This window comes from Leptinotarsa decemlineata, unplaced genomic scaffold (genome assembly GCF_025532065.1).
Source record: "Leptinotarsa decemlineata unplaced genomic scaffold, Ldec_3_MD MMD2_tig00026336_RagTag_RagTag, whole genome shotgun sequence".
Lineage (NCBI taxonomy): Eukaryota > Metazoa > Arthropoda > Insecta > Coleoptera > Chrysomelidae > Leptinotarsa > Leptinotarsa decemlineata.
The window spans coordinates 8,334,634-8,357,954 of NW_027412692.1; the positions used below are offsets into that span (position 1 = coordinate 8,334,634).

The window sequence follows — 23,321 nt, forward strand, 5'->3', positions numbered from 1 at the left end:
TCGAGTTTTATGATGATAATTTGAATGCATCAAAATATGTAGATTTACTGAGGAATGGAATTCAAATTATTTTAAATAATAGACCAGGAAGAGAACGTGTATGGTACCAAATGGATGGTGCTCCACCCCATAATTCTCATTCAGTCAGCGAAGCTTTAACCGAAATCTTCGAAGACAGATGGATTGGTAATAATGGACCTTTTCGTTGGCCTCCTAGAACACCAGATGGCAATCCATTAGATTCTTTCGTGTGGGGTTTCATTAAAAATATGGTTCACTCTACTCCAATAAGAACAATGGAAGATATGAAATCGAGAGTTACAACTGTTTTCAATAGTTTGACTCCAGACTTGATCAGAAGCGCTACACATGACAATCTTTTGAACATATTACATGTTTGTTTAAGTAGAGGTGGAGATGTGTTTGAACATATTCTGAAATACACTAACGATTAAATTAACTCATTAATTTATGTGTTTATTATTTTCAGTTCGTGTTTCAGCGTTAATAAAACTATTGTTTGAAGAGAAGTTTAATTCGATGATTGAGGAGTATTTAAATAATTATCTTTTCATTGTAGTATCTGTGACTAATTGAGAAACATGAAACGAAATCTGTTTTACAAAAATGAATGATGAACAAGGAACCATGTCAATTTCCGTTTGAAACAGTTTATCTCGAAAACGGTTCAAAATAGAAATAGTATTATCTGAACAAAGTTAATCTAAAATTGGATGTGGAGCTCAAAAATGTTGAAATATACAGGGTGTTCCATTTGAAAAAATTGAGTTCCACTCATTTTTTCATGAGATCAAAGTATCTGCATTTTTTGAAGACCCTGTATGAGGCAAATGAAAATATGACTCGGAGTGAAGATCCTCATAGTTTCACTCCACTCCATTTCAAATTTGATCGTTTTAGTGCAAGAGAGTTCAAGATTATTAGCATTTATAAAAGTTCATGTTTGGTAAAAAAAATATCGAAATTAATTTATATCTTCTAAACGGTAATAGATAGGTATAGGGAAATAGTATATGAATTTGTTGACAAAGTGATAATAAATCATAATATGATATTATATACGGGGTGTTCCATTTGAAAAATCAAAGAAGCCGCTACTTTATAGTAGAAGCGACAACGCCGCTTCATCTAAAATATTTTAGGCGTAAAGGTCATATTGACTTATGCATACTGTGGAATTTTTAGGTTGATCCGTTGAATAGTTTGCCAGAAACGGCTAATTAACGCTCATTATGAAAAGCCCTGTATAAACATATTCTCAAATACTTGAGCTATATCATCAATGGATATTCATTAAAATTATAATTTTTTTTCTGATTGATTCGGCCGTTACGTAATGAAGATCCATAGTAATTTCAAAAACTACAACTCACGATTTGATCTTCACAAACTTTTGTGCAGATCAAATCGTGAGATGTAGTTTTTAAAATTATTAAAATCATGTTTACACAGTTTCCAATTATAATAAATAATCATTTATGAAAGGATTGTGTTTAAACTACTATCTTTGGCTCAAATTTAGTAATTGAAATATGACCCGGTTCCTGTTTTGACAGATTGATCTGATGATTGGTACACACATTCAGTTTTGATGACGGTACAATTGAACAAATTCTGATCATTGTAAATCCAAGATGGCCGCAGGTACAAAATGGCGGATTACATATTTTTCCACAACTACCTCGATATGGGTATCGAATGATAGGGCTTGACTAGTAGAATAGTAGTACACTTTGAAAAAGATGCAAATTCAAGATGGCCGCAGCTACAAAATGGCGGATGACGTATTATTTCACAACTACCTCAGTATGGGTATTACATATTTACTCAGGTCAACAGATACCGTAGATTGCTGAGGAGAGTGATGTGATGACTGCTACCTAGGATGTTCCAAATATTTTTTCAGATTTTAGTACATTATTTACATCATTTTCTTCTGTTTTCAATAAAACCGTTTGACGTAAAACATGTTTTACTTATTTCAATAAGTGTAAACTTGAGGAACTCCTACGTAGAGAATGCTTTTATACTATTGAAGAATTTGAATATTTTCTGTTTTGATGTAACATCAAAGTGTCTCACAATTTATGTTATTCATCATTGTAATAATTTTGCATTGTTTCGTTTTGTCTTGTTGTCGTTTTGTTCGTCAATTGAACCTTACATTGTTCTTCTAGGCAATTTAAAATTGTAACGAACATTGACTCCTATTTATTGTTATCGATAGTTGAAAGATGTTATAATCCAGGACATAGTTCCTTGACAGCGATGACATAAGATCACCCCTTCAGGGAAGCCACATGCTATCAATATTTCTCCGATAATATTTGCATGTTCTAGGCATATTAGTAAAAAAATGTGATTTTTAAACTTTTTGAGACGTATTCATGAATTTTATTTAAATTATTCACTATACTGCAAATTTTTAAAGACCAGGATTAACAGCAATTTTGAATAAACAAATGGAAACAGTTTGTTTTCAATAGGTACATGAAGTCATATACAAGTATTGAAAATGCAAGAATAAATTAACAAGAATAATTAGTTATTTACAAATTTCCTGGTAATTCTTGAAAAATGCCATTATTTTCCTTCAATTTCATTCATCTGAAATTCACTTATATTTTCAGAACTAGATTCAGTAATGCTTGAATAATATTAATTTTATGTTGAAAAGATTTGTTATCAACTGTTAAACAAGTAAATGCGTGGTATGTTGTAGGTGTTCCTTTTTTAAAATGTAAAATAATCCACCAGAGTCCTTGACGTCACGAATAGCCTGTTTGATTCAGTAAATCATGTTTCATGCATATTCACATGTTTTAATGTGCATTCGACTCGATATTTGCCTAATCCAAGGTTACGAGAAGAGTTTTATATGAAATGGAATGAAAGTGATCATGAACTAATATTAATCCCAATTTTCACATTACCTTGAATATAGATTAGAATGCTGGGAGAGTTTTATTAATAAATGGAATTTCTCTCATCGATCAACAAACAAATCAAAGTTTGATATACTATAAATAAGGTGAATTCTCATAGTATATTGGTACAGGATGTGCTAATTTTACAAAGTGTATCAGATTTCAGGAACAAAAATATTCTCATTGCTTCACTTAACATTTAATGAAATCAGTTCATTAAGCACAAAGTTAATAATAATAATAATTTTATTCCAGTGAGATCACAATTCAAATAATATTGAATAATATTGGAATAATATTGAATAATAGTAAAATAATAGTAATAAAAGGTAAAACTGAAACCTCTAATGTAGAATACGCATCCAAAACAAGAAAACCGGGACTACAGTTTTCTTCTCCATGCACCAACCAAGTTGGTGTCTTCACAAGAAATGAAGGAATCTCTTCTAGCACCATTTGGTGGACTTTGGCGATACTTTCGTTGGTAGTTGCAGTTTTTGAAGGACGTCCCGAACGTTTATCGTCTTACAAGCTATTATGGCCACGTTTGAATTCAGCTACCCAAAATTTCACTGTGGGAAATGATGACGAGAGATGACTATTTATAGGTATTCGAGCATTCTCACCTATCCCTTCTTTCCTCTCCCCGCTATACCGGTTAAGGGAGAGATGACGGTTTGGCGGGACTTGACTGTTTTCCGCTTTATTACAGATTTCCATATGTTTCGAATTTCTACGCTAGCTTGGCTGAACGCGTCATTGAGCAACATATATGCAGCTTCTTTGAACTTTTTCTCAAACCAGTCTCCTTCCTGTGGATGATCTCAGCTTGGGACCACTAACTGTTTTGTTGATGAGTCCAAACATGCTCTGCTATTCTCGATTTGCTGGTTTCTCGCGTGACCTGGTTTTTGTGAGGCTGCTACTGGTGGTGTTTCCGGATCTGAAGCAGGTTCTAATTTTGTACTTGGACCCAATTCTTCTTACCCTTTCCGACAACCCTCTGAGATAGGGAAGTACAAGCACTGGTTGTGACGGCTTCTCTTCCTTGCAAGGTTCTTGCTGTCTTCTAGCCAAAGTCTGTTCCACCATCACTTTGGAGTAACTATTCCGCTGAAGACCTTTTTTTGATGATGCCTAGTTCCGTCTCGAGACCTTCCTTCGTATTACAGAGACCTAAAGCGCGAACCACTAGAGTCTTGATGATTCATGTTTTGGTAGGTTGATGGTGGTTGGATTCGTGGTTCAGATACTGACCCGTGTGAGTGGGTTTTCGGTATACAGATGTTTCCCACTTAGTGTCGGTCCTCTTCACCAGTACGTCTAAGAATGTCAATTCGTTGTGAATTTTCATTTCCATTGTGAAGGTGATGGAAAGTCTTACGCTGTTGATGTGTTTCAGAAACGTGTCTAGTTCTGCATTCCCATAGTTCCATATTATGAAGGTGTCATCAACGTATCTGAACCAGACTCGGGGCTTCTTGTGGGCTTTTTCGATGGCCAGAGTTCCAAACCACTCCATATATATGTTGGCTATAACTGGTGGAAGTGGTGATCCCATTGGCCAGTTTCTCATCTTGCGTAAAGAATTCGTCCTTCAGTTGGAAAAAGCAGTTTGAATTTTGATAATTTTATAATCATTTCAAGTTTCATTGCCAAATATATTTGATATTTCAGCTACATTCATTTTAATTTTATTTGTTATTTCATAGATTTCGAATCATAGTGGAATCATATTAGACAATGGAAGTTCGAACTAATGAAATTCACTGTGAAGACTAATCAAAATAGTCCTCATTTTCTTTATCTGTCCGATTATTTTGAGATTTCGGAAGGTTCATTTTTTCGAAACTCTCTCTAGAATTTTTTTTAATATTCAAGGCATTCTGTAATGATTTTCAATATTTCTCGATGTAATAGCTGAGTTTGTTTATGAAAACTATGCAACGACGGAATTTTTAAATGAACTTTTTATGCTAAATTACTACATAATTTATTGCACATACCACGCACGTAGTGCTGATATTGGAACCTGTAATTAAAAATTATTGTAAATAGCTGTTGAATCGAATTAGGTTTCAATGTTTATTACATTTTACACGAAACATCATACCAAACATAATTAGTTGTAGTTCGTCAGAAATAAACAAAGTTAGGTCAATTCTCATTGGTGTAACAAATACTTACTTATGAAAAAGGTGTCACGTATTTGGATTTTGAGGTTTCAAATAATTATTCTGGCATTGAGAAAAACAGTGGCGGTTCTTATCTTTTATTATCGAAGTTACAGTTTGTCAAGAATAGGAAAAAGGGCGAAATTTTTGCGGCCTGCGCGTAACGAAGAGCTATAGTAAAACCAATAATGATTGAGAGTAAAGCGTATTGTCATATCTAAATTTTACGTTACCAGTTTATAGCAGAATCAAAATATAGTAAGCAGTAGAGTTGTAGGTTGTGGCAAATTATAGATAATACACAATACTAGTACGATTAAAAGGTATTATTTATGACAAAAATCAGTAATGAGCTTGTAATGAGTAATACTTATACATTTCCTGATTACTGATCAGTTAAAATTCATTAGTTTCTGTATAGTGTTAGATATTTATTACAACTAGTGGCAACGCTGTACGCAACGATATTTCTGTCTTTGTCACTTTACCGTAACTTCCATCTCATCGTTGCAGTCCTCACTAATATACTTGCAGCCATGAGCGTATCATTGGTTTGTGAATTATAAAGCGTGAATTTACGTTTTACAGTTAAGTTAGTCAGCAATCGACGTGTTGTGATAACAATTGGTGAAAATAATAGTGCTAATAAGTGTTTAAGCGTTACATAATTATTTCACTAGTTCGGACTTCCATTGTCTATTATATAAAATGATTTGAAATCCCTGAAACAAGTAAAAAAGAATAATTAAAAAAGAATAGTTGAAAATAACAATTATATTAAGCAACAATAAACCTGAAATGAAATGATAGTAAAATAACCTACAAGTAAAAATATAATAATTGAATGAATAAAAAATTAAAGGAATGCAAAAAGAAAATAATAAAAATAAAAAAGTGTAGAGATTCCAAGTCACGTTAGTTCACGACGTTTCGATTGTTGGTATCTACAATCGTCTTCGGGTGATGACTGTCACCCCGAAGACATCACCCGAAGACGATTGTAGATACCAACAATCGAAACGTCGTGAACTAACGTGACTTGGAATCTCTACACTTTTTTATTTTTATTATTTTCTTTTTGCATTCCTTTAATTTTTTATTTATTCAATTATTATATTTTTACTTGTAGGTTATTTTACTATCATTTCATTTCAGGTTTATTGTTGCTTAATATAATTGTTATTTTCAACTATTCTTTTTTAATTATTCTTTTTACTTGTTTCAGGGATTTCAAATCATTTTATATAATAGACAATGGAAGTCCGAACTAGTGAAATTCATCACGAAACATTGTCAATCACCTTCAAACAAACGTTACATAATTATATTTGTACACCGTTCTCAAACTACTCAAACAATGGGAGACATGGTCGGGCCTTCCACGTCGAAAAAGGTAAAATGGTCGGAGGCTCGGTCAGTAAGAGAAAAACAAATTGTACTGCGAGTATTTCACTGTCTTGAAAGAGATCATCAGCCACCAAAAGATGACTTTGTGCATATGTGCTGTAATTCTACGTGTGTACTTCCGAATAACCAACCGGGCATTTCTACATCATTAAGTTCCACAATTACAAAAGATAAATTATTTGATATGTGCTCTGATTATACCGGTGTACCAAAATCATCGATTTACAAAATACTAAGAGAAGCAGAAATTCATGGGGACGTACACACGCCAAAAACTAGTAGCGGACGAAAAAAAATCATAGTTGATGAAGAAGCCAAAACCAGTATACGCAGAACTATTCACAGTTTCTTTTTCAGAAATGAGCTGCCCACACTACAAACAGTTCTGGAGGCACTTAGCGATCATGAATTGGTCCCAAAAATGGGTAAAGAAACTTTTAGGAAACTTGTACACGAAATGAAATTTACGTACGGAAAAGTTGACAGGAAAAGCATTCTCATTGAACGTCAGGAAATAATAGCATGGAGAAGAAACTATCTAAGAAAAATTGACGAATTTCGGAAGCTCAAAAAAAAATTGTACTTCATGGACGAGACATGGGTTAACCAAGGACATACGGTCAAAAAAGTATGGCAGGATGGTAATATAACAAGTGCCCGACAAGCCTTTATTGAAGGTTTGTTAGTTGGGTTAAAACAGCCATCTGGAAAAGGTAGTCGTCTGATAGTTACGCATATAGGAAGCGACAGTGGATTTTTACCAAATGGTGAATTAATATTTAAATCTAAGAAAACATGCGACTATCATGAAGAGATGAATGCGGAGGTGTTTGAAAAATGGTTTGAAGGCATCATTCAACTTGTGGAACCTGGGTCTGTCATCGTCATGGACAATGCCCCATACCATAGTCGACATTTAGAACCATTACCGAAACAATCATGGAAAAAAGCAGCAATTCAAGAATATAACAATATATTCAATATAACAAAGATAGTTTAAAGGTAGAACTACTTCAGCTAACAAAATTACACACAGACAAATATAAAAAATTCGCAGTGGATGAAATGGCGTTAAGTCGTGGAATTACAGTTTTAAGGTTACCACCATACCACTGCGAATTAAACCCAATAGAATTAATCTGGGCGCAAGTAAAAGGATATGTGGCACGAAAAAACAGAACATTTAAATTAGTGGACGTGCAACATCACCTACAAGAAGCTATTCGAACTGTTTCTGCAGAAGACTGGAAGAAATGCACGCAGCATGTTTTAAAAGAGGAGCAAAAAATGTGGGAAGTAGACAACCATATTGAACACAATATTGAACCAATCATAATTCACTTTGATGATAGCGGTAGCAACAATGACGAATCTGAGGTAAAAGATTAGACGAAAATTTGTACATTTACATTTATATTATATTCTATTATCAAAAATTTGTAATTTGTATCTTCTAGTACCCCTGACGATGAGTTTAAGTTACTCGAAAACTTGAGAATAGTTATAAAGAGTTCACTTATCAATTGCTGCAACCCAATAGTGAAAAAAAGTTATATATATATATATATATATATATATATATATATATATATATATATATATATATATTGTGTTTTTTATTAATATTGTTAATTTATTTGGTACCTACTATAATTACCACGGTTATTACTCCGTTTTCATAAGGCCCACCTAATGACTACAACGATTAGGTAAATTACGATATTGCAAAGTTTTAATGAAATAAATGAAAAATGTGTATGAATATTTTAACTAATTGTACTAAGAATATTTCTTTCATTCTTAACCCTCTCAAAAATTAATAAGCACGCCCCCGATTTGCTGTCAACTGGGCTTACTTCTACTCTCAATCATTATTGGTTTTAGTATAGAAAGCATTCGGAGGAACATAGATGCATATATTTACGATTAAAGTTGTCTCTGCTTAGTGTAGATGTACAGTCTCCTGAATGAACTGTGAAACCAACGTACAAACTCCCCATTATTGGTCCATCTCATTATTGAATTCAAAATAATTTTGATCAAGACAGGAAATGAGGAATATGAAGATAACTTGTTTAATTATAGGATTAGTATTCTTTTGAGTTAGGAAATTATGAATAATGGTTATGCCATTAATCGGAGAAATGTTTGGAATGAATAAATAAAACTTGCTTTGAATTAGAAGGTTGCTTTTATTTTACTTTCAAATATGTACATTTTTTATACTTAAATTAAACGCAAAATACGGCGAGAAATTTCTAAGAACGTAACAATTACAAATAAAACAATACAAAGCAAAAACGCAAAAATTTAAATAAAAAAATATTTTATTTTAATCTTCGGAGGATGAATCTTCGCTAAGGTCTGAACTGATGTAATCTGGTTCAGTGTCACTATCTTCTTGCAAGTTGATTATCATATCGTCTACCATGAAATCTAATGTTGGTTCCTCTTCCATGAAAAACTGTTCAAAACTTTGAGCATACTCAAATCGTTTTTTCCATTCAGTTTCAGAAAACGTACTGAAAAATTCATCGCATAATCTTTCCACGGACTTTAAGCTTAAAATCTACATTTCTCTGTACAACATATTGCTTTTAAGACGCCCACACAACTCTAACAACTCTATAGGATTTAAGTCAGGGTGGTATGGAGGACGCCTTAGAACGGTATGCCCGTGGGCGCTTATAATTTCATCAATTTCATACATTTTATATCGCGGTTTATGAATTTTAATTAGACTATACAAATCAATTTTTAACATATCTTCTGTAAAAGGTATATTTCGTTGCCTTAGCCTTTCCATCATTTCGACCTTTCTATTACATAAAGTAGGAGACTTATTTACCTGCACTTTGTGATAGGGAGCATTGTCTATCACTAAGACACTCTTTGGTGGTAAATTAGGAATGAGCATCTCTTGTAGCCGTTTTATATAATTCGTGAAGTTCATCTCGTTATGATAATCACCTGACTTCGTATTTGATCTAAATTTCAATTAAGCATTTTTCACAAAACCATTTTCACTGCCCGCTTTCACTATTATTAGTCTTTGCCCTTTTTATACTGGTTTATTTAAACCTTTACTAGTGTTGTCATTCCAGGTTTTCATGTGGTTATGCGAGGAATGAATGTAGGTTTCATCTATGAAAATTATGGGTAAATAAGTCTCCTACATAAAGTAAGAGACTTATTCACCTGCACTTTGTGATAGGGAGCATTGTCTATCACTAAGACACTCTTTGGTGGTAAATTAGGAATGAGCATCTCTTGTAGCCGTTTTATATAATTCGTGAAGTTCATCTCGTTATGATAATCACCTTGACTTCATATTTGATCTAAATTTCAAATAAGTATTTTTCACAAAACCAATTTCACTGCCCGCTTTCACTATTATTAGTCTTTACCCTTTTGAAACTGGTTTATGTAAACCTTTACTAGTGTTGTCATTCCAGGTTTTTATGTGGTTATGCGAGGAATGAATGTAGGTTTCGTCCATGAAAATTATGGGTCGCTTTTCTTCTCGAAATGTTTTATACTTCACAAAAAATTTGTTCTCAACTGAACGATATCTGCCTTTTCCATTAATAATTTTCGATTATTTTTCGTTTTCCTCCAACGAAATCCCATGTCATGCATAACTTTTCTCAAGCTTTCCTAGGAACCAGCATAGTTATTTTCGGATTTAAATTTAAGATGTATACGCCGAAGAGTTGGAACCTTCTTATCGACAGTATAATAATTAATAATAAATCTTCGAAGCAATCCTTTATCAAAACTATCTAAGTTAGTTTTAGCTGCGGCTTTCTTCCTTTTTATATTTGATGTCAAAAAGGCAGCGGCTTCTCCATTCTCAATCGATTTCATTTCCTTCGAAATTTTCTGTATACTGATTAAACTGACGCCAGTTGCCATAGCAGTGAACTTTTTTACAGTCCTTTATATATTTATTTTCTGCCGCTTCTCGTTGCATACAAAAATTACATTGACTATAACTTCCCCCGTTTGACTTGTCAGCACGTCACGATTTAGGTTTGATTTGAAGTCCATCCTTTATTTCTGCTCGGACTGTACACTCGGTTAACCCGCGATGCTCACTGCACAACAGACAAATTCGACTGACTGGGCTATGGGCGTTTCCACTCCTATTTTCTGCGCACAGCTAAGGCGGTGTCAAATTGAGATTTTGATACTTTTTTCTATTCTTGACAAACTGTAGATCTGAAGTCGAAATCATAAAAGTTAATTGAATTGAGCATTGAGAATACTTGAGTATTGGCCAAAATGTCAAGAAACAGGAAATCAAATTCTAGTAATGGTCATCATATAGTTTTCGCGAAAGTTCCACACTCACAAGAACTGCAATACGCTTCTTGACCTGGAGAACATAAAACCGGAAGATCAATTTCAACCCACAGTAATATAGGGAATTAGAACAAAAATACTTGAATAATAATAAACAAAGTCGACTGAAAAAAGACATCCGCCTGATTGGAGACGCGAACATCACCTCCAAGAGCAGTACATATCAGAAATATGCGACGGACTGTGGCTGCTCAACGTTTTGAGGTTCAACTCAGTACACCTCGAACCTCACTGTTTAAGAACTCTTCCATTTGGAGAACTGCGTTTATGTGGCACAGGCACCGATCTTAGAGCGACTTAAGGGCTTTTCTGTAGTGCTTGTGTATTGTCCTTAAAAAAATTATTCAATAATTTTGAAGATTATTATGCTAATAGCAATTAAATTTCTGCAAGCTTCCCTAACAAATCTTTTCGAAGAGCCTGAGCCCGATGTGAGCCCTAAAAGTCTGACTTTAACATCTGTGAGTCTCATTTGAGAGACCACTTACTCTCGAGATCATTATTAAAAGATTGTCCCGAGCGATTCTCATTCTCTCCAACTCTGTTCAGTTCTATGTTCACGCGAGCTTTTTTTCTAATCAACTTCAAGTAAGAGAGAATAAAATCAAAACTGATCGAACCTGAGATATCGAACGTTTGGTCTAGAACAGTGGTTGTTCTTAACTTTATAGTCATGCGGGACCATTTGACAAAATTTCTGTCAGGTCATGGACCACCAAGTTGGTTAATTAGTTTGTAGTTAATATAAAGTACCTTACGATAACTACAAATAAATACAGTACAGTACAGTAAATAAATGGAATGGTTGTTCTAATTCATCTATAAATAAAATACGCATATTATTTAACGTCCCTTAATCATCAGGTAAAATCTGTAACTGTAACAAAAATTGCATTATAAATTAATACGATTTTTGTGATTGCATACTCTTTACTGAATTCTGAATCATAATGAAGAAAAGAGAAATGAAACTTTCTATGTTTTTTAGCACTTTTATTTGTAACTAACGTTGGTAGATTAACTGTGAGTTAGTTTATTGTATAAGTTTGAAAATGTCCGTATAGGACGAAACTGCAGTAACGTTAGTTGAAAATAAAAGTGGTAAAAAACATAGAAAGTTTCATTTCTCTTTTCTTCACTATGATTTTCTACCACGTAGGAATTTATTGAATTTATTGAAATTCTGAATCCTTGGTTCAGTGTTGCATAAACTTAAACGCATATCAGCAGTGGCATCCAACAGATTTCGGTGCTTGTTTTTAATAATCAGAAACGCCGAAAACATATATGTCGAAGAAAATAAAGTTAGGTAACGAATAGCTATGTCTCCAAGTTTTGGTAAAGAAATTGCCTTTTGGATCCAAAATTCTTCAAGATTAATTCCTGATTCGAATGTATCTTTTAAGTTGCTGTCGTGTAGCATTTCAATTACTTTTTCTTGAACTTCATCAGGCACTGTGTTAGGAATCCCACGTTAAAAGGTAAGACCTCGTTAGTCCTTAGCTCGCACATGTTTCTCAACTTCTGAGAGTTGTCGTTCGTATAGGGGCGAGAGCTGATTAACGGAGAAACAAATTTCAAACAGATTATTGAAACAGAAACCTCAGAAACGTTTACAATAAATGGATTGCGGATCAGTTTTTGAATAGTTTTGTTCCCGCGGTCGGGAAAATAGAGCTTGAATTCAATTTTTGAATTTTTTTAATGTAATATTTTTTTTTGTATTTCTCCTTTAATTTCAGCACTCTGTCCATCAATAATTTGATTAAGCTTATCAAACACAGAAAAGTTATTATTTTTGACTTTGTTGATCCATAGCTCGATTATAGCGATAAACGCACTGATTTTATCTTCATAAGCAAAAATATTGCTCATGCCTTGCAACTTCAGAGTTCCCGACCCCTGCAGTAAAAGGTTTGATTTATTCAGTTGCGCCAAATAAGCAAAATGTATTTGAAATTTGGACTCGCAGAACTGATGAAACAACTCTTTGTTTTCCTTGTTAGTTAAAATATTCTTACTTCCTCTCTTAGTTCGTACAATCTCAACAACATGTTTCCTTTGGAAAGCCAACGCACTTCCGTGTGGAAAAGCAAAGTTTCATTTTCAGAATTCATATCAGAACACAATTGTTTGAAGAGACGAGTATTAAGTGCATTCTTTTCAATGAAATTTACTCCTTTTATAGCTATTTTCATCGTCAAAGCAAAGCATTCTGGAAGCGCATTCTAGTGCTGCCAAGACGCAGTGCGTCGTAATTGCAAACGGATTTTTGGTTTCATCAATGGTGCAAGACCAGAGCGAGAACCAAGGATAGCAGGAGCATCGTCCGTACAAAATCCCGCAAACCGTTCCCACATAAGTCCATGTTTCTCCATAAATTGACTCATTGTATCCATAACAACTGCACCTTGCGACGTCGTTTCAAGTTCTTGAGAAAATAGTAACTCTCCTTCAAACATTTTAGCGGCGAGTCGCTTGTATCGTGTCGACTCATCTAACATATTTATTAGGATGGCTCCGCGGACCACTTGCGATGCTTCCAGGGACCATCAGCGGTCCGCTGACCACCGGTTGAGAACCACTGGTCTAGAAACTAGGCAGACATCATCAGTAGCATGTGCGTTGACTGCGAGGACGAAGGTTATATTTCGAAGTCTCAGCAATGACTGACTGGCGAGCTACATGTTCATTCATATTCATATTTTTAGAGGGTGTTGAGGTGGTGGTGATGATGGTGGGGCGTCCCCTGCGAATGCTCGCTCCGCATGATTGGTCTGCACTTCTGCTGAGTCGTTTTTATTGGTCCTCGTTGTTGATAGGAATGCTGCTGGTGGGATGTTTATCGAAGATGTATTCTAGTTCATTTCTGATCTGCCTAAGTACTACATACCCAGTTCTTTTGACCCGTATACCTGTTCTTGGGATGTTATAAATCTCAGTGGCCGCTGATGCTACTTGCCGCAGTAGCAAACGAAATGCGCAATGATGCAACTTAATTAGTTAACAGTGTTCGTGTTGAGTCCATTCTACTCCAGCGGTTTCAGTTCAAATTTTCTGTTTTCTATAACTGATAATAAATAATGATAAAATTTAGGAAAATAGATGTCTATCAAAATGCTAAAAATGAAAATAGAAAATTAAAAACAAATGAAAAATCTCAAAAACCAAATTGGAAGATCAATTTGAACCCACAGTAATATAGGGATTTGGAACAAGAATACTTGAATAATAATAAACAAGGTCGACTGGCCAATCTGTATTGTTACCGAAGGACATATTGTTATGGATAGTAAACGCGATATTATTATCAGTTTTAATGTTGTCGTAAAACAGCGTGCATGACTGAAATTAACCTAATATGTTAATGAGAAAGTTGTTTACCCCTTTTAGCCAGAATTGGGTTGAAATTTTGCTTCATGGTTCAAAAATAATAATTTAACGTGCAGTTTTTTCAGAAATCATCCTGGTACGCTAAATATTCCAGTATTATTTCGAGTAGCAAAATTTTATCAACAAGTAACCACACCTGAATTGAAAACTTTGCGCAATTCAAAATAATATATGGTTCCAGGCTTTAAGTAAACTGCCAGAGATGATGAATCTACTGGAGATCAGATATATAAAAAAATGATCAATTTTTACAGCTATATCGAAATTGCTGTGGACTACTTCCTTAGATAGTTGATTATTCGTATCCTCTTGAGGAGAAAAATCGGAGAAAAGGATTTTGCCTATGTGCTAACTGAATTATTCTGTTCAGAAGGAAAAACGTATTGTATCAATTCGAATCCGTTGAACACTAATAATTTAGTGAAGGCAATGACATCTCCCCTTACAAAGACGGCATCTAGGGTTTGACAGAAGACTCAATCCATGAATATCAAAGATAAACCAGACTCCCCAAATCCAACTTTCGACATCATCCGTCGAACGAGATTTGTCCGCTGTCTTTCACTGCAAGGCAGGTGTATGAAACCAGATTCCTAGAGCTCGTGACCCATCACCAGACTCGTTGTTTCGATCCGCCAAGGTCGCATCTAATACCAAACGATGTCAGCCTAGTATCACCTTGGCGCTGTCTAGTGTTGGATCATTACAGAGTATCTCGAGATCTGGTTTTGGGAATAATTTACTTGCATGAAAATGTAAAAGTAACGTGATATCTAAGTTTTGTTTCATTTATTTTGGTAAAAGAGTGTTGCAATACTTGAACAGCATTGCTCTCCAATGTCAAAGCTTTGGTACTATAAGTACTAGAATTTCCAAACACCATGACCAAAAGGAAATTATATTTCGGTGTAGAATCACACTAACGACTCTTTTACACATTTGAAATCTATCATGAATGGAGGATATTAATAACTATAAGAACCCTTGCAGGAGCATAGAGAGACATCAAAGAAATATTTAAAGATGATTTGAAGAATACCGAGATGCAGCAAATATTGGAGTTACGTTGGCATCAACGGTAAACTCTTTAGTAAATATTCTTGAAACAAATGAGTTCAGAAAGAAAAAATCTATAAGTATGGAAAATAAGGGCAGCTGTAATGAATGAATATACCAAACTGAGAAGCACCGAGTCTCTAGATCAAGGAACACTAGCTACTGACTCATTTAGAACCTATCAGATTTTGGGAATAGATAAGAGTTCGCCAATTCCCGAAATGAGATTAAGAGAGTCATAGTTACGACCGCACCGGGGGGCCTGGGGGGCCGGTTAGGCCCCCCAGACGCACCCTGGCGTTGGATGCGATCAGGTGTGGAGGGGTGGATTTTCGGGAAATCCTTGCGGGTACTGCCCCTCACCCCACACCAACAGAATTTCGCAGGGCTTCCTCCCGCTCACCGAACCCGGAATTGCTTCCTTACATCTACTTAGTGTGGCTAACCAAGAGACAGGACCATTGGCAGCGTTCGACCGAACGTTCGTACAAGTTAACTAAGCTCCTCTTTCGCCAGAGAGTGCTTGCGTCGCACACCTGCCCCCGCCAACCATGCCAAATCAATTGGGAATATGGTCCCGGAAGTGGCCGGCCGGGGTCCTAAGCTCGGATACTAGTAGCTCCGTCCAATCGGGTTCCGACACCTCAAGCGTCTGCCTTGGTGCCCTCCAAAGCTAGACTCGGATACTAGAGCCCGGAAGGACCGCGAGCTCCGACACCTCGAACGCTTGGATCCGTACAGAAGCAGGCGAGGATCACGGAACAGCATAGCCGTCCAGTGCCTCAGAATGGGGCTGCAATGCACCCATGAATGGATTACCGCAACCCTGTATCCCTTTAGCCGCTAGCGGAGCCGCTGCCCCTAAGAGGCCAACGCTAGTTGGAGATGAGGCTCACTAGCCTCCAGCCGCGAGCGGGCACTCACCTTCCCCCTAGAACTCATGTTAGGAAAGTTCCCTTTCCAACGTTTGATGAGTAACCGTCGAGGACTCTCGCGAGCATCCTCTACCACACATCATATGTCGAAGATGTCGCGCCCATTACCCGTATAGGTGCGGGATAGGGCGGTTCATCAACAACTTTTGGGTGTACGCCGTGTGGTCTGCATTACATACCCTTACGTTACCCCAAGGGGCACTCTTGTTAGGAAAGCTACCTTTCCAGCGTTGGGAATAGATAAGAGTTCGCCAATTCCCGAAATGAGATAGATTGTGGACGCCCTCCAAAAATACACGAAGAGCTCAAACGGAAAATGAAAATAGTACTGTGATCACTGAATATGGATAAGTTTGAAACTGGATAAGGCGATTTCATAATTGATAAAATGGATTCTGAAGTAGCCGAGCTTTGAATGATAGATGGAATAAGAAGCCGTCGGATAATAAATAACAGAAAGAAGTGTTTGAACCCGTGTCTTTGAACACAACAGAAATTATCGCCAGGGGCATATCTACAAGTCAGCAATGATCAAATATGCATTCAGAGAACGAATTAACGTTATCTGCTTGATAGAACTCAAATCTACTATCCAAGATTATAAAGGAAGAAACTCAGAAACATAAAGACAATTTCAACAAAAAGGAAGAGGGAATCAACAACAATGAATTGCTTCAACTTGCACTCAATACACGAATCAGACTAATTAACTCAACCGATAAAAACGAAACCACACTCGCCACCGATGAACTAAAACAGGAGACCTGTGTTATTATACCACTATGAAATTATGTTGAATGAACTAGAAATACACCGTCAAACTCAGGAAATATGATATGCCATTCAATTTATCGAGAAAAGAAATAAAACAGTATAAAAATCGTCAGGTAACACCCACTTTTACCGTCTCCGCCAATCAGCGCGCGTAACGGGGATACAAATTAAAACGAATTTCCACAACGAGAGCATCTCCACCGAGCTGCAGGCTCTGGGGCTGATCGAAAATTCCATCTCAGAGCTGAACAACAGAAACACAGTCTATCTCGTACTTCTGGACATTTCAAAGGCCTTCGACTGAGTCTGGCACGAAGGCCTACTGCATAAATTGCTCGATTTCGATCTGCCTCGGAGTCTGGTCCGGTGGATAAGATCCTTTTTAAAAGGTAGCACATTTCAAGTTCGAATTGAAGAAACCCTGTCTGCTGTCAGGGAAATCCAAGTTGGAGTGTAGAGTCTTTACGTGAGCGACCTTCCGAGGTTCGATCACGTGAAGGATTCCCTTTACGCCGATGATACGGCTCTCCTTGCCTCTTCCATGGGTCGGGCGTTGGCGGTCGTCTACATGCAACGTGCATTGGACTATCTCGAATTCTGGTACCTCGACTGGAAGATTCGATATGAATCCAGAAAAAACTCAGGCGTTAGACTTGGGGAAATGTAACGTTTCTCCAGACACAAGGGTCACGATCTCAGGCAGGGAGATCGAATGGCAAACGCGAGTCAGATACCTAGGTCTTTGGGTAGATCGCCGACTCACCTGGGCAAATCAAGGCAAGAGCAAGGTTCAGTCGAGGATAGCTAAACTCTATCCTCTGGTCAACAGACATTCAAAACTCAACCTTGAAAATAAGGTTTTACTATACAACACGATGTTCAAGCCTGTCATTATGTATGCTTCAGGTGCTTGGTGACAAACCGCCCCGTCAAATCTTTCCATTCTGGAAAGATTACAAAAAAAACTTCTCAGGATGCTGGTGGTTCGTACGGAATGAAGCCATCGCAGAGATTTGAAGCTGTTAACTATACGGCAGTCCATTCAGTCGAAGAATCAGAGAGTTTTCGAGTCAGCAAAAACTCATGATGACCCATTAGTTAGGTAAGCTGTAGACGAACCCACCCAATTCAGAAGGCCCCGCCGCACAATTGAGTGAAGGCCCCACGACGTCTGTTGAAATGAACAGTTTGTTCATCAAGTACCCCAGACAGAAAGGGGTACACAAGGCCAGAGAGGCATAGAGGTCACTGACCTTTATGTCGTCACCCAACACCTCCAGTCATGAACCATTTGTTCTCCTGATGCACCTCAATTGAAAGTTTAAGGGAACTATTTCCAACCTGATTTAAATGAAGATAATCTGCTGAACGAGAGCATTCGCTCGCTATTTGCCAGTCAGACTGTTGAGCTTGAGCATTCGCTGTTCACTAGTTGAACTTCGGTATTCAGAGCACGTTTGCACGTTGCTGTTTAAAATAGTAACGTTGAAGTCTGTTTGTTTCTCATCAAACAGATATATATGAAGTAGAATGATAAAGGAACTATTTCAATTTAGCATATTGTTGAGTCAACCAAATATAATACAAAGAACTCGTCATAACTTCAACTCTTCGTCAGAACAACAGAACATTATTCATTGAGAATAAATGAAGGAAAATTACCTGTGCCACATATTCTCAAATATTCCTGCCTCGAGGTGAAGAACTCTTGAAGTTACCAGGCCATTTGGACAGCGGTGACGTGAGGTTATGTTACTGCCCCAGGAGCCCGACGGAAGCTGTTGACTAATTTCGTCTTCGGGCAGAATTTGTCTCACAGGAACGCCTACTAGTGTTTGGATGATTGAATCCACGAAGAATCAACTATTGTAATGATATATTCCTCGTGGATTCTACCATCTACAGTGCTTAATGTACTGCACTGCGGCTGACAATGCATCTCACAACTTCGAAAATTGGTAACGTGTCTCGCAGGTCACTTGCGTGGATTTGTGTGCAGTGCTCAGCTAGGGAGCGTGGGGAACTTTTGCAGACCGGGTACCTATAAGCCAATGTAGTGTCACAAGAGGTTTTTTCGGTCAGATTCAGCAAATCATAGAGAATAATGATAATTTTATATATATTGCAACTCATCCAACTAGAGGTTTGATTCTGCAGGGATCAACTTCAACGAGTATTTGGCGATATATAGGAAAGCCTTTCCAACTGAATAGCATCGGGTGATAAACAATAATCTCGGTAGCCGAGGTACCAGATTCATGCCCCAATCATTAGATTCTCTTTTATCTAATGAACCGGAGTTGAAACAGAACACAACCCCGAAAAATGTATTATGCATTGTGACGACAATGTGTCCTTTCTCTTACCACTTTTGATAGTGACTCCTCGATTAGAGACGAAGTCTCAGGCATGGAGACATACAGACCACGGCCAACATCTACAGAAAATAGCTTTGATGAAGTCAGAAGTTGAAATAACTGTATCTTTTATGTACTCACGATGACTTCCTGAATACCAAGTGGTAGAGCCCAGACGAAATAACATAAGAGATTTCGTATAGTTCTTGTAATTTATCCAAACAAAACTTATCGCAATGTCCTCTGCTTCAAAAGATAAAAATGCATTGTACAAACCACCCAATTCAACACCATTTGAAGTAAAGGAAATCATTACTACATAATGGAGATCCACCCTGTATTAACAATACTAGCAATTATGTATGTGCGGCATTTCTAACTGTATAACCTTTCAGCATTTAGTTTATCAAAGAGAAGCACGGTGCTGCGTTATGGATGCAAGAATTCATTGATTCACATTGGTAAACAGCACTCGCTCTCGTGTTTAAATAAAACCCTGGTGTTAGTTGATAAATAATGATAACGAGAGTCGAGTAGTTGAATTAGTCGTTGGAAACCCACCGGGAATCGTAATGTCGGCTTCTAATTGGAATCGGTTGTTTACGGAGATTTTAAAAATTCGTGGTGTTGTGTTACTGTGGATAATCCGGGTGTTCTAGTTCTGTTGCACTGAAGATGGATTGTCAAGTAGAAACGTGGATGTTTTGGAATTGCGGTAATGTATTTTTCGCCACCGTTCATTTAGTTTCAATACTTGAGGCGAAAACGTAGTTACAAAGATAATGCTTTACAAAGTGGCCCACGTAAATCTTTCATGGACTGTCACAACAGAACAATTTGGTTTTGGTTCATGATAGCAAACTTTAAAAATGTCTAAGATTTTGAGGCCGCAAAATATCGTTTCCCACAGGATATGCACATAAATAATCATTATATATTTCAAGATCTATTTTTCACCTACAGGCCGTTTCTTTATCATTGCTATATTCTAAAACGTAACAGATACGAAGACTTTACATAGGAAAAAAGGTGACTGTCATCGGAAACAATACAATGGTCAAAGTAAATTTACGGGGAATGTCGCCTTCTCGAGTTATACGGGGAAAACTAAAAAACCAGTTTTTGGTTTTTTTCGAATGGAATTGTCATTTCGAAGAATATCAAAAAAATGTATTCGAAGGGTACTATGACTTTGTAATAAGAAATATTCGATGTTTCTTGTCAACATGGCCACCATCAACTTTTTTTTTCAAATACGAACCTGTCTTTCATTGCAGATATTGATGAAGCAATAAATTCACAATCCAAGGGTATATAACATTTCATAGCGTTTCATTTGAAATAACTACCATCATCAGTGACAACAATTTAAAATTACGGTCCTGTCGTTACTTTTTTGTAAATTGGTAGGATTTCTTCAAAATATAATTCAGACAATCCAATAAATTCGACAGGTAGGTACCCTAATACAATGAAAATTCATACTTTTTCGTTTTGTAAATTTTTGTATTGCCGTAATATTTGCTTACCAATAACATTTATTTGATTCCTCACACTTCCAGTAACCACACATTTTCTTGTTTTCTTTCTGTCAAATGCACCATAGTCCCTCAAATTTATTTCTAATCATCTAAACATGTGGATGTTCGGAATACGACGATTCGGGTATAGCTCAACATACATACTCCTTGCCAAAAGAAGATTTCTATTTGATTTTGCATAACTAAGTAGCATATCAGTCCTTTCATAGTTTGAATACATCTTTGATATGTTCATAAACGTCTTACAGTTCTCAACAGATTTCAACAACGCATTCATTTTTCCTGCCATAGAAACCAAGCAAAGCCTACGCGTTTAAGATGGTATTTGATCATACCAAATTATACAACAATCGAATTTTTTACTTTATTTACTTCCAGGATTGAGAATTATAAAAATATTTCGAATTATCATTGATTAGGGAGGAATAAGCCTTGAAAGAAGGATTACGGCAATACAAAAATGTTCAAAACGAAAAAGTACAAATTTTCATTGTATTATGGTACCTACATGTCGAATTCATTGGGTTGTCTGAATTATATTTTGAAGAAATCGAATCAATTTACATAAGAAGTAACGACAGGACCGTAATTTAAAATTGTTATCACTGATGATAGTAGTTAATTCAAATGAAACGCTATAAAAATATCAAATGTAATAATACCCTCGGATTGTGAATTTATTGCTTTATCAATATCTGTCAGGAAAAAGACATGCCCGTATTTAAAAAAAAGTTAATGTTGGCCTTGTTGACACGAAATATTGTATCGAATCTTATTACACCGTCATAGTAGGTACACGTCGAATACAGCATTTTTGGTTTTCCCCTTATAACTCGAGAAGGGCCAGAGTCCCCGCAAATTTTCTTCGATCATTCTATTGTTCCTGATGACAGTTATTTTTTCCCATTTAATCGTCTTCGTATCTGTCACGGTTTAGAATATAACAATGTTACCACATGATAAAAGAAACGATCTGTATATTAGATTGTTGGACATTTATGAAATTAATAATAATAATAAATATGCTTTATTGTCCAAAGAAAAGTTTTTATTGACAAAGCTTTGGTGAACATGGTCAAGTACATGAAATCAGAATATAAGCTAGTAGATTGATAAAAATATCTAGAGTCCTACCATAAATATGAAAATAAAAATTTTGAAAGTCGCATTTTCTGAAAAACATTGGATTATATATACAATATATATTACAATATATATGCAATATAAACAAAATAACATATCCATATGAATATATAAACATATATATATATATATATATATATATTCATATATATACAAACATACACATATACACACATATACATAAATATACAAAAACAAAAATAATAAAAAAAATGTATAGAGAGAAATGTGTATAAAATATGATCAAAAGGTATCGTCATAAAATTGGGTTGATATTCATCCACTTGAGTTAGCTTAACGAACTATTGTGTCTTTTTCCTGAATTCGTAATCAAATGGACCTCTACATAGACGATAAAAAGGGTAAAACCTATGATTTGTTATTTCTAGAAAAGGATTGTTCCTTCATCCGGAATTAAAGGGGTTGGGATAGCTTCAGTCATAGAAAAAAATCGAAAGGCGAGAAAAAGAAGGATAGTGAAAAGAAAATGAAAGGCATAGAATTTAAAATTCCAGTTCGCATGAATTTTTTTAAACTGTGAACTGTGTTTTGAATACATTTATCATGAGTGTTCACTTGGCAAAAGTTTAGAATATTTTGAACTTCCAAAGGCTACTTACTATATCAAAACACCTAAGTGTGAAAAGAACTGATTCAAATGAAGGAAATCGCACGTTAAAAGGTGAAACCTTGTTAATTCTTAACTCGCCCAAGTTTAGACTTTTGAGAGTTGTCGTTCGTAGGGGACGATAGCTGGTTAACGGAAAAACAGATTAAAAAAAATATTTCACACTCACCTTAAATATGATTAAAAGTTCAAAGAAAATCGGCCTTGCACTGTAACTCAAATAATGTGTCCGGAAAAATATAGTCAGACTTTCTTCTGAATTGAAGAACTCCAAGAAAATCTAATGTCTATGTCAAAAAAATATTCAACAGTTCCGATAACTAATATAATTTGAAGAACCTAGCTTTCATAATAACACAAAAAGTCTCACCTTAATAGGCGATTGTTCGCGGAAAGGACCTACAAAAATTCTGAGGTGAAAAATTTGTTGTTTGAATATTACATATTACAAGAATTTTATCGTATGTCAAATAAATATGAAAGATTTGTTTCATGGGCTTGCGGTCTATTATTTCTGCATATTGCGAATCAACTCTTTCATAAAAATATTTTTGTCTATTTTCATGTTGATATTCTTTGTTTATGTTCATTCATGTTCCT

The 23,321-nt window shown here is 35.8% G+C and overlaps 1 protein-coding gene across 3 annotated transcripts in view; it reads left to right on the plus strand.

The window, feature by feature from the left end:
• Positions 1–23,321, plus strand: part of IP3K2 (Inositol 1,4,5-triphosphate kinase 2) — a 233,927-nt gene that overhangs the window by 19,663 nt on the left and 190,943 nt on the right. The window contains exon 1 of one of the 3 annotated variants that reach the window (XM_074183205.1): positions 19,912–20,124. The exons of the other annotated variants lie outside the window; for them this stretch is intronic. The gene's annotated coding sequence lies outside the window, so the exon portion shown is untranslated. Of the gene's footprint in view, positions 1–19,911; positions 20,125–23,321 lie in introns of those variants that run through there. 3 annotated transcript variants of the gene reach the window in all.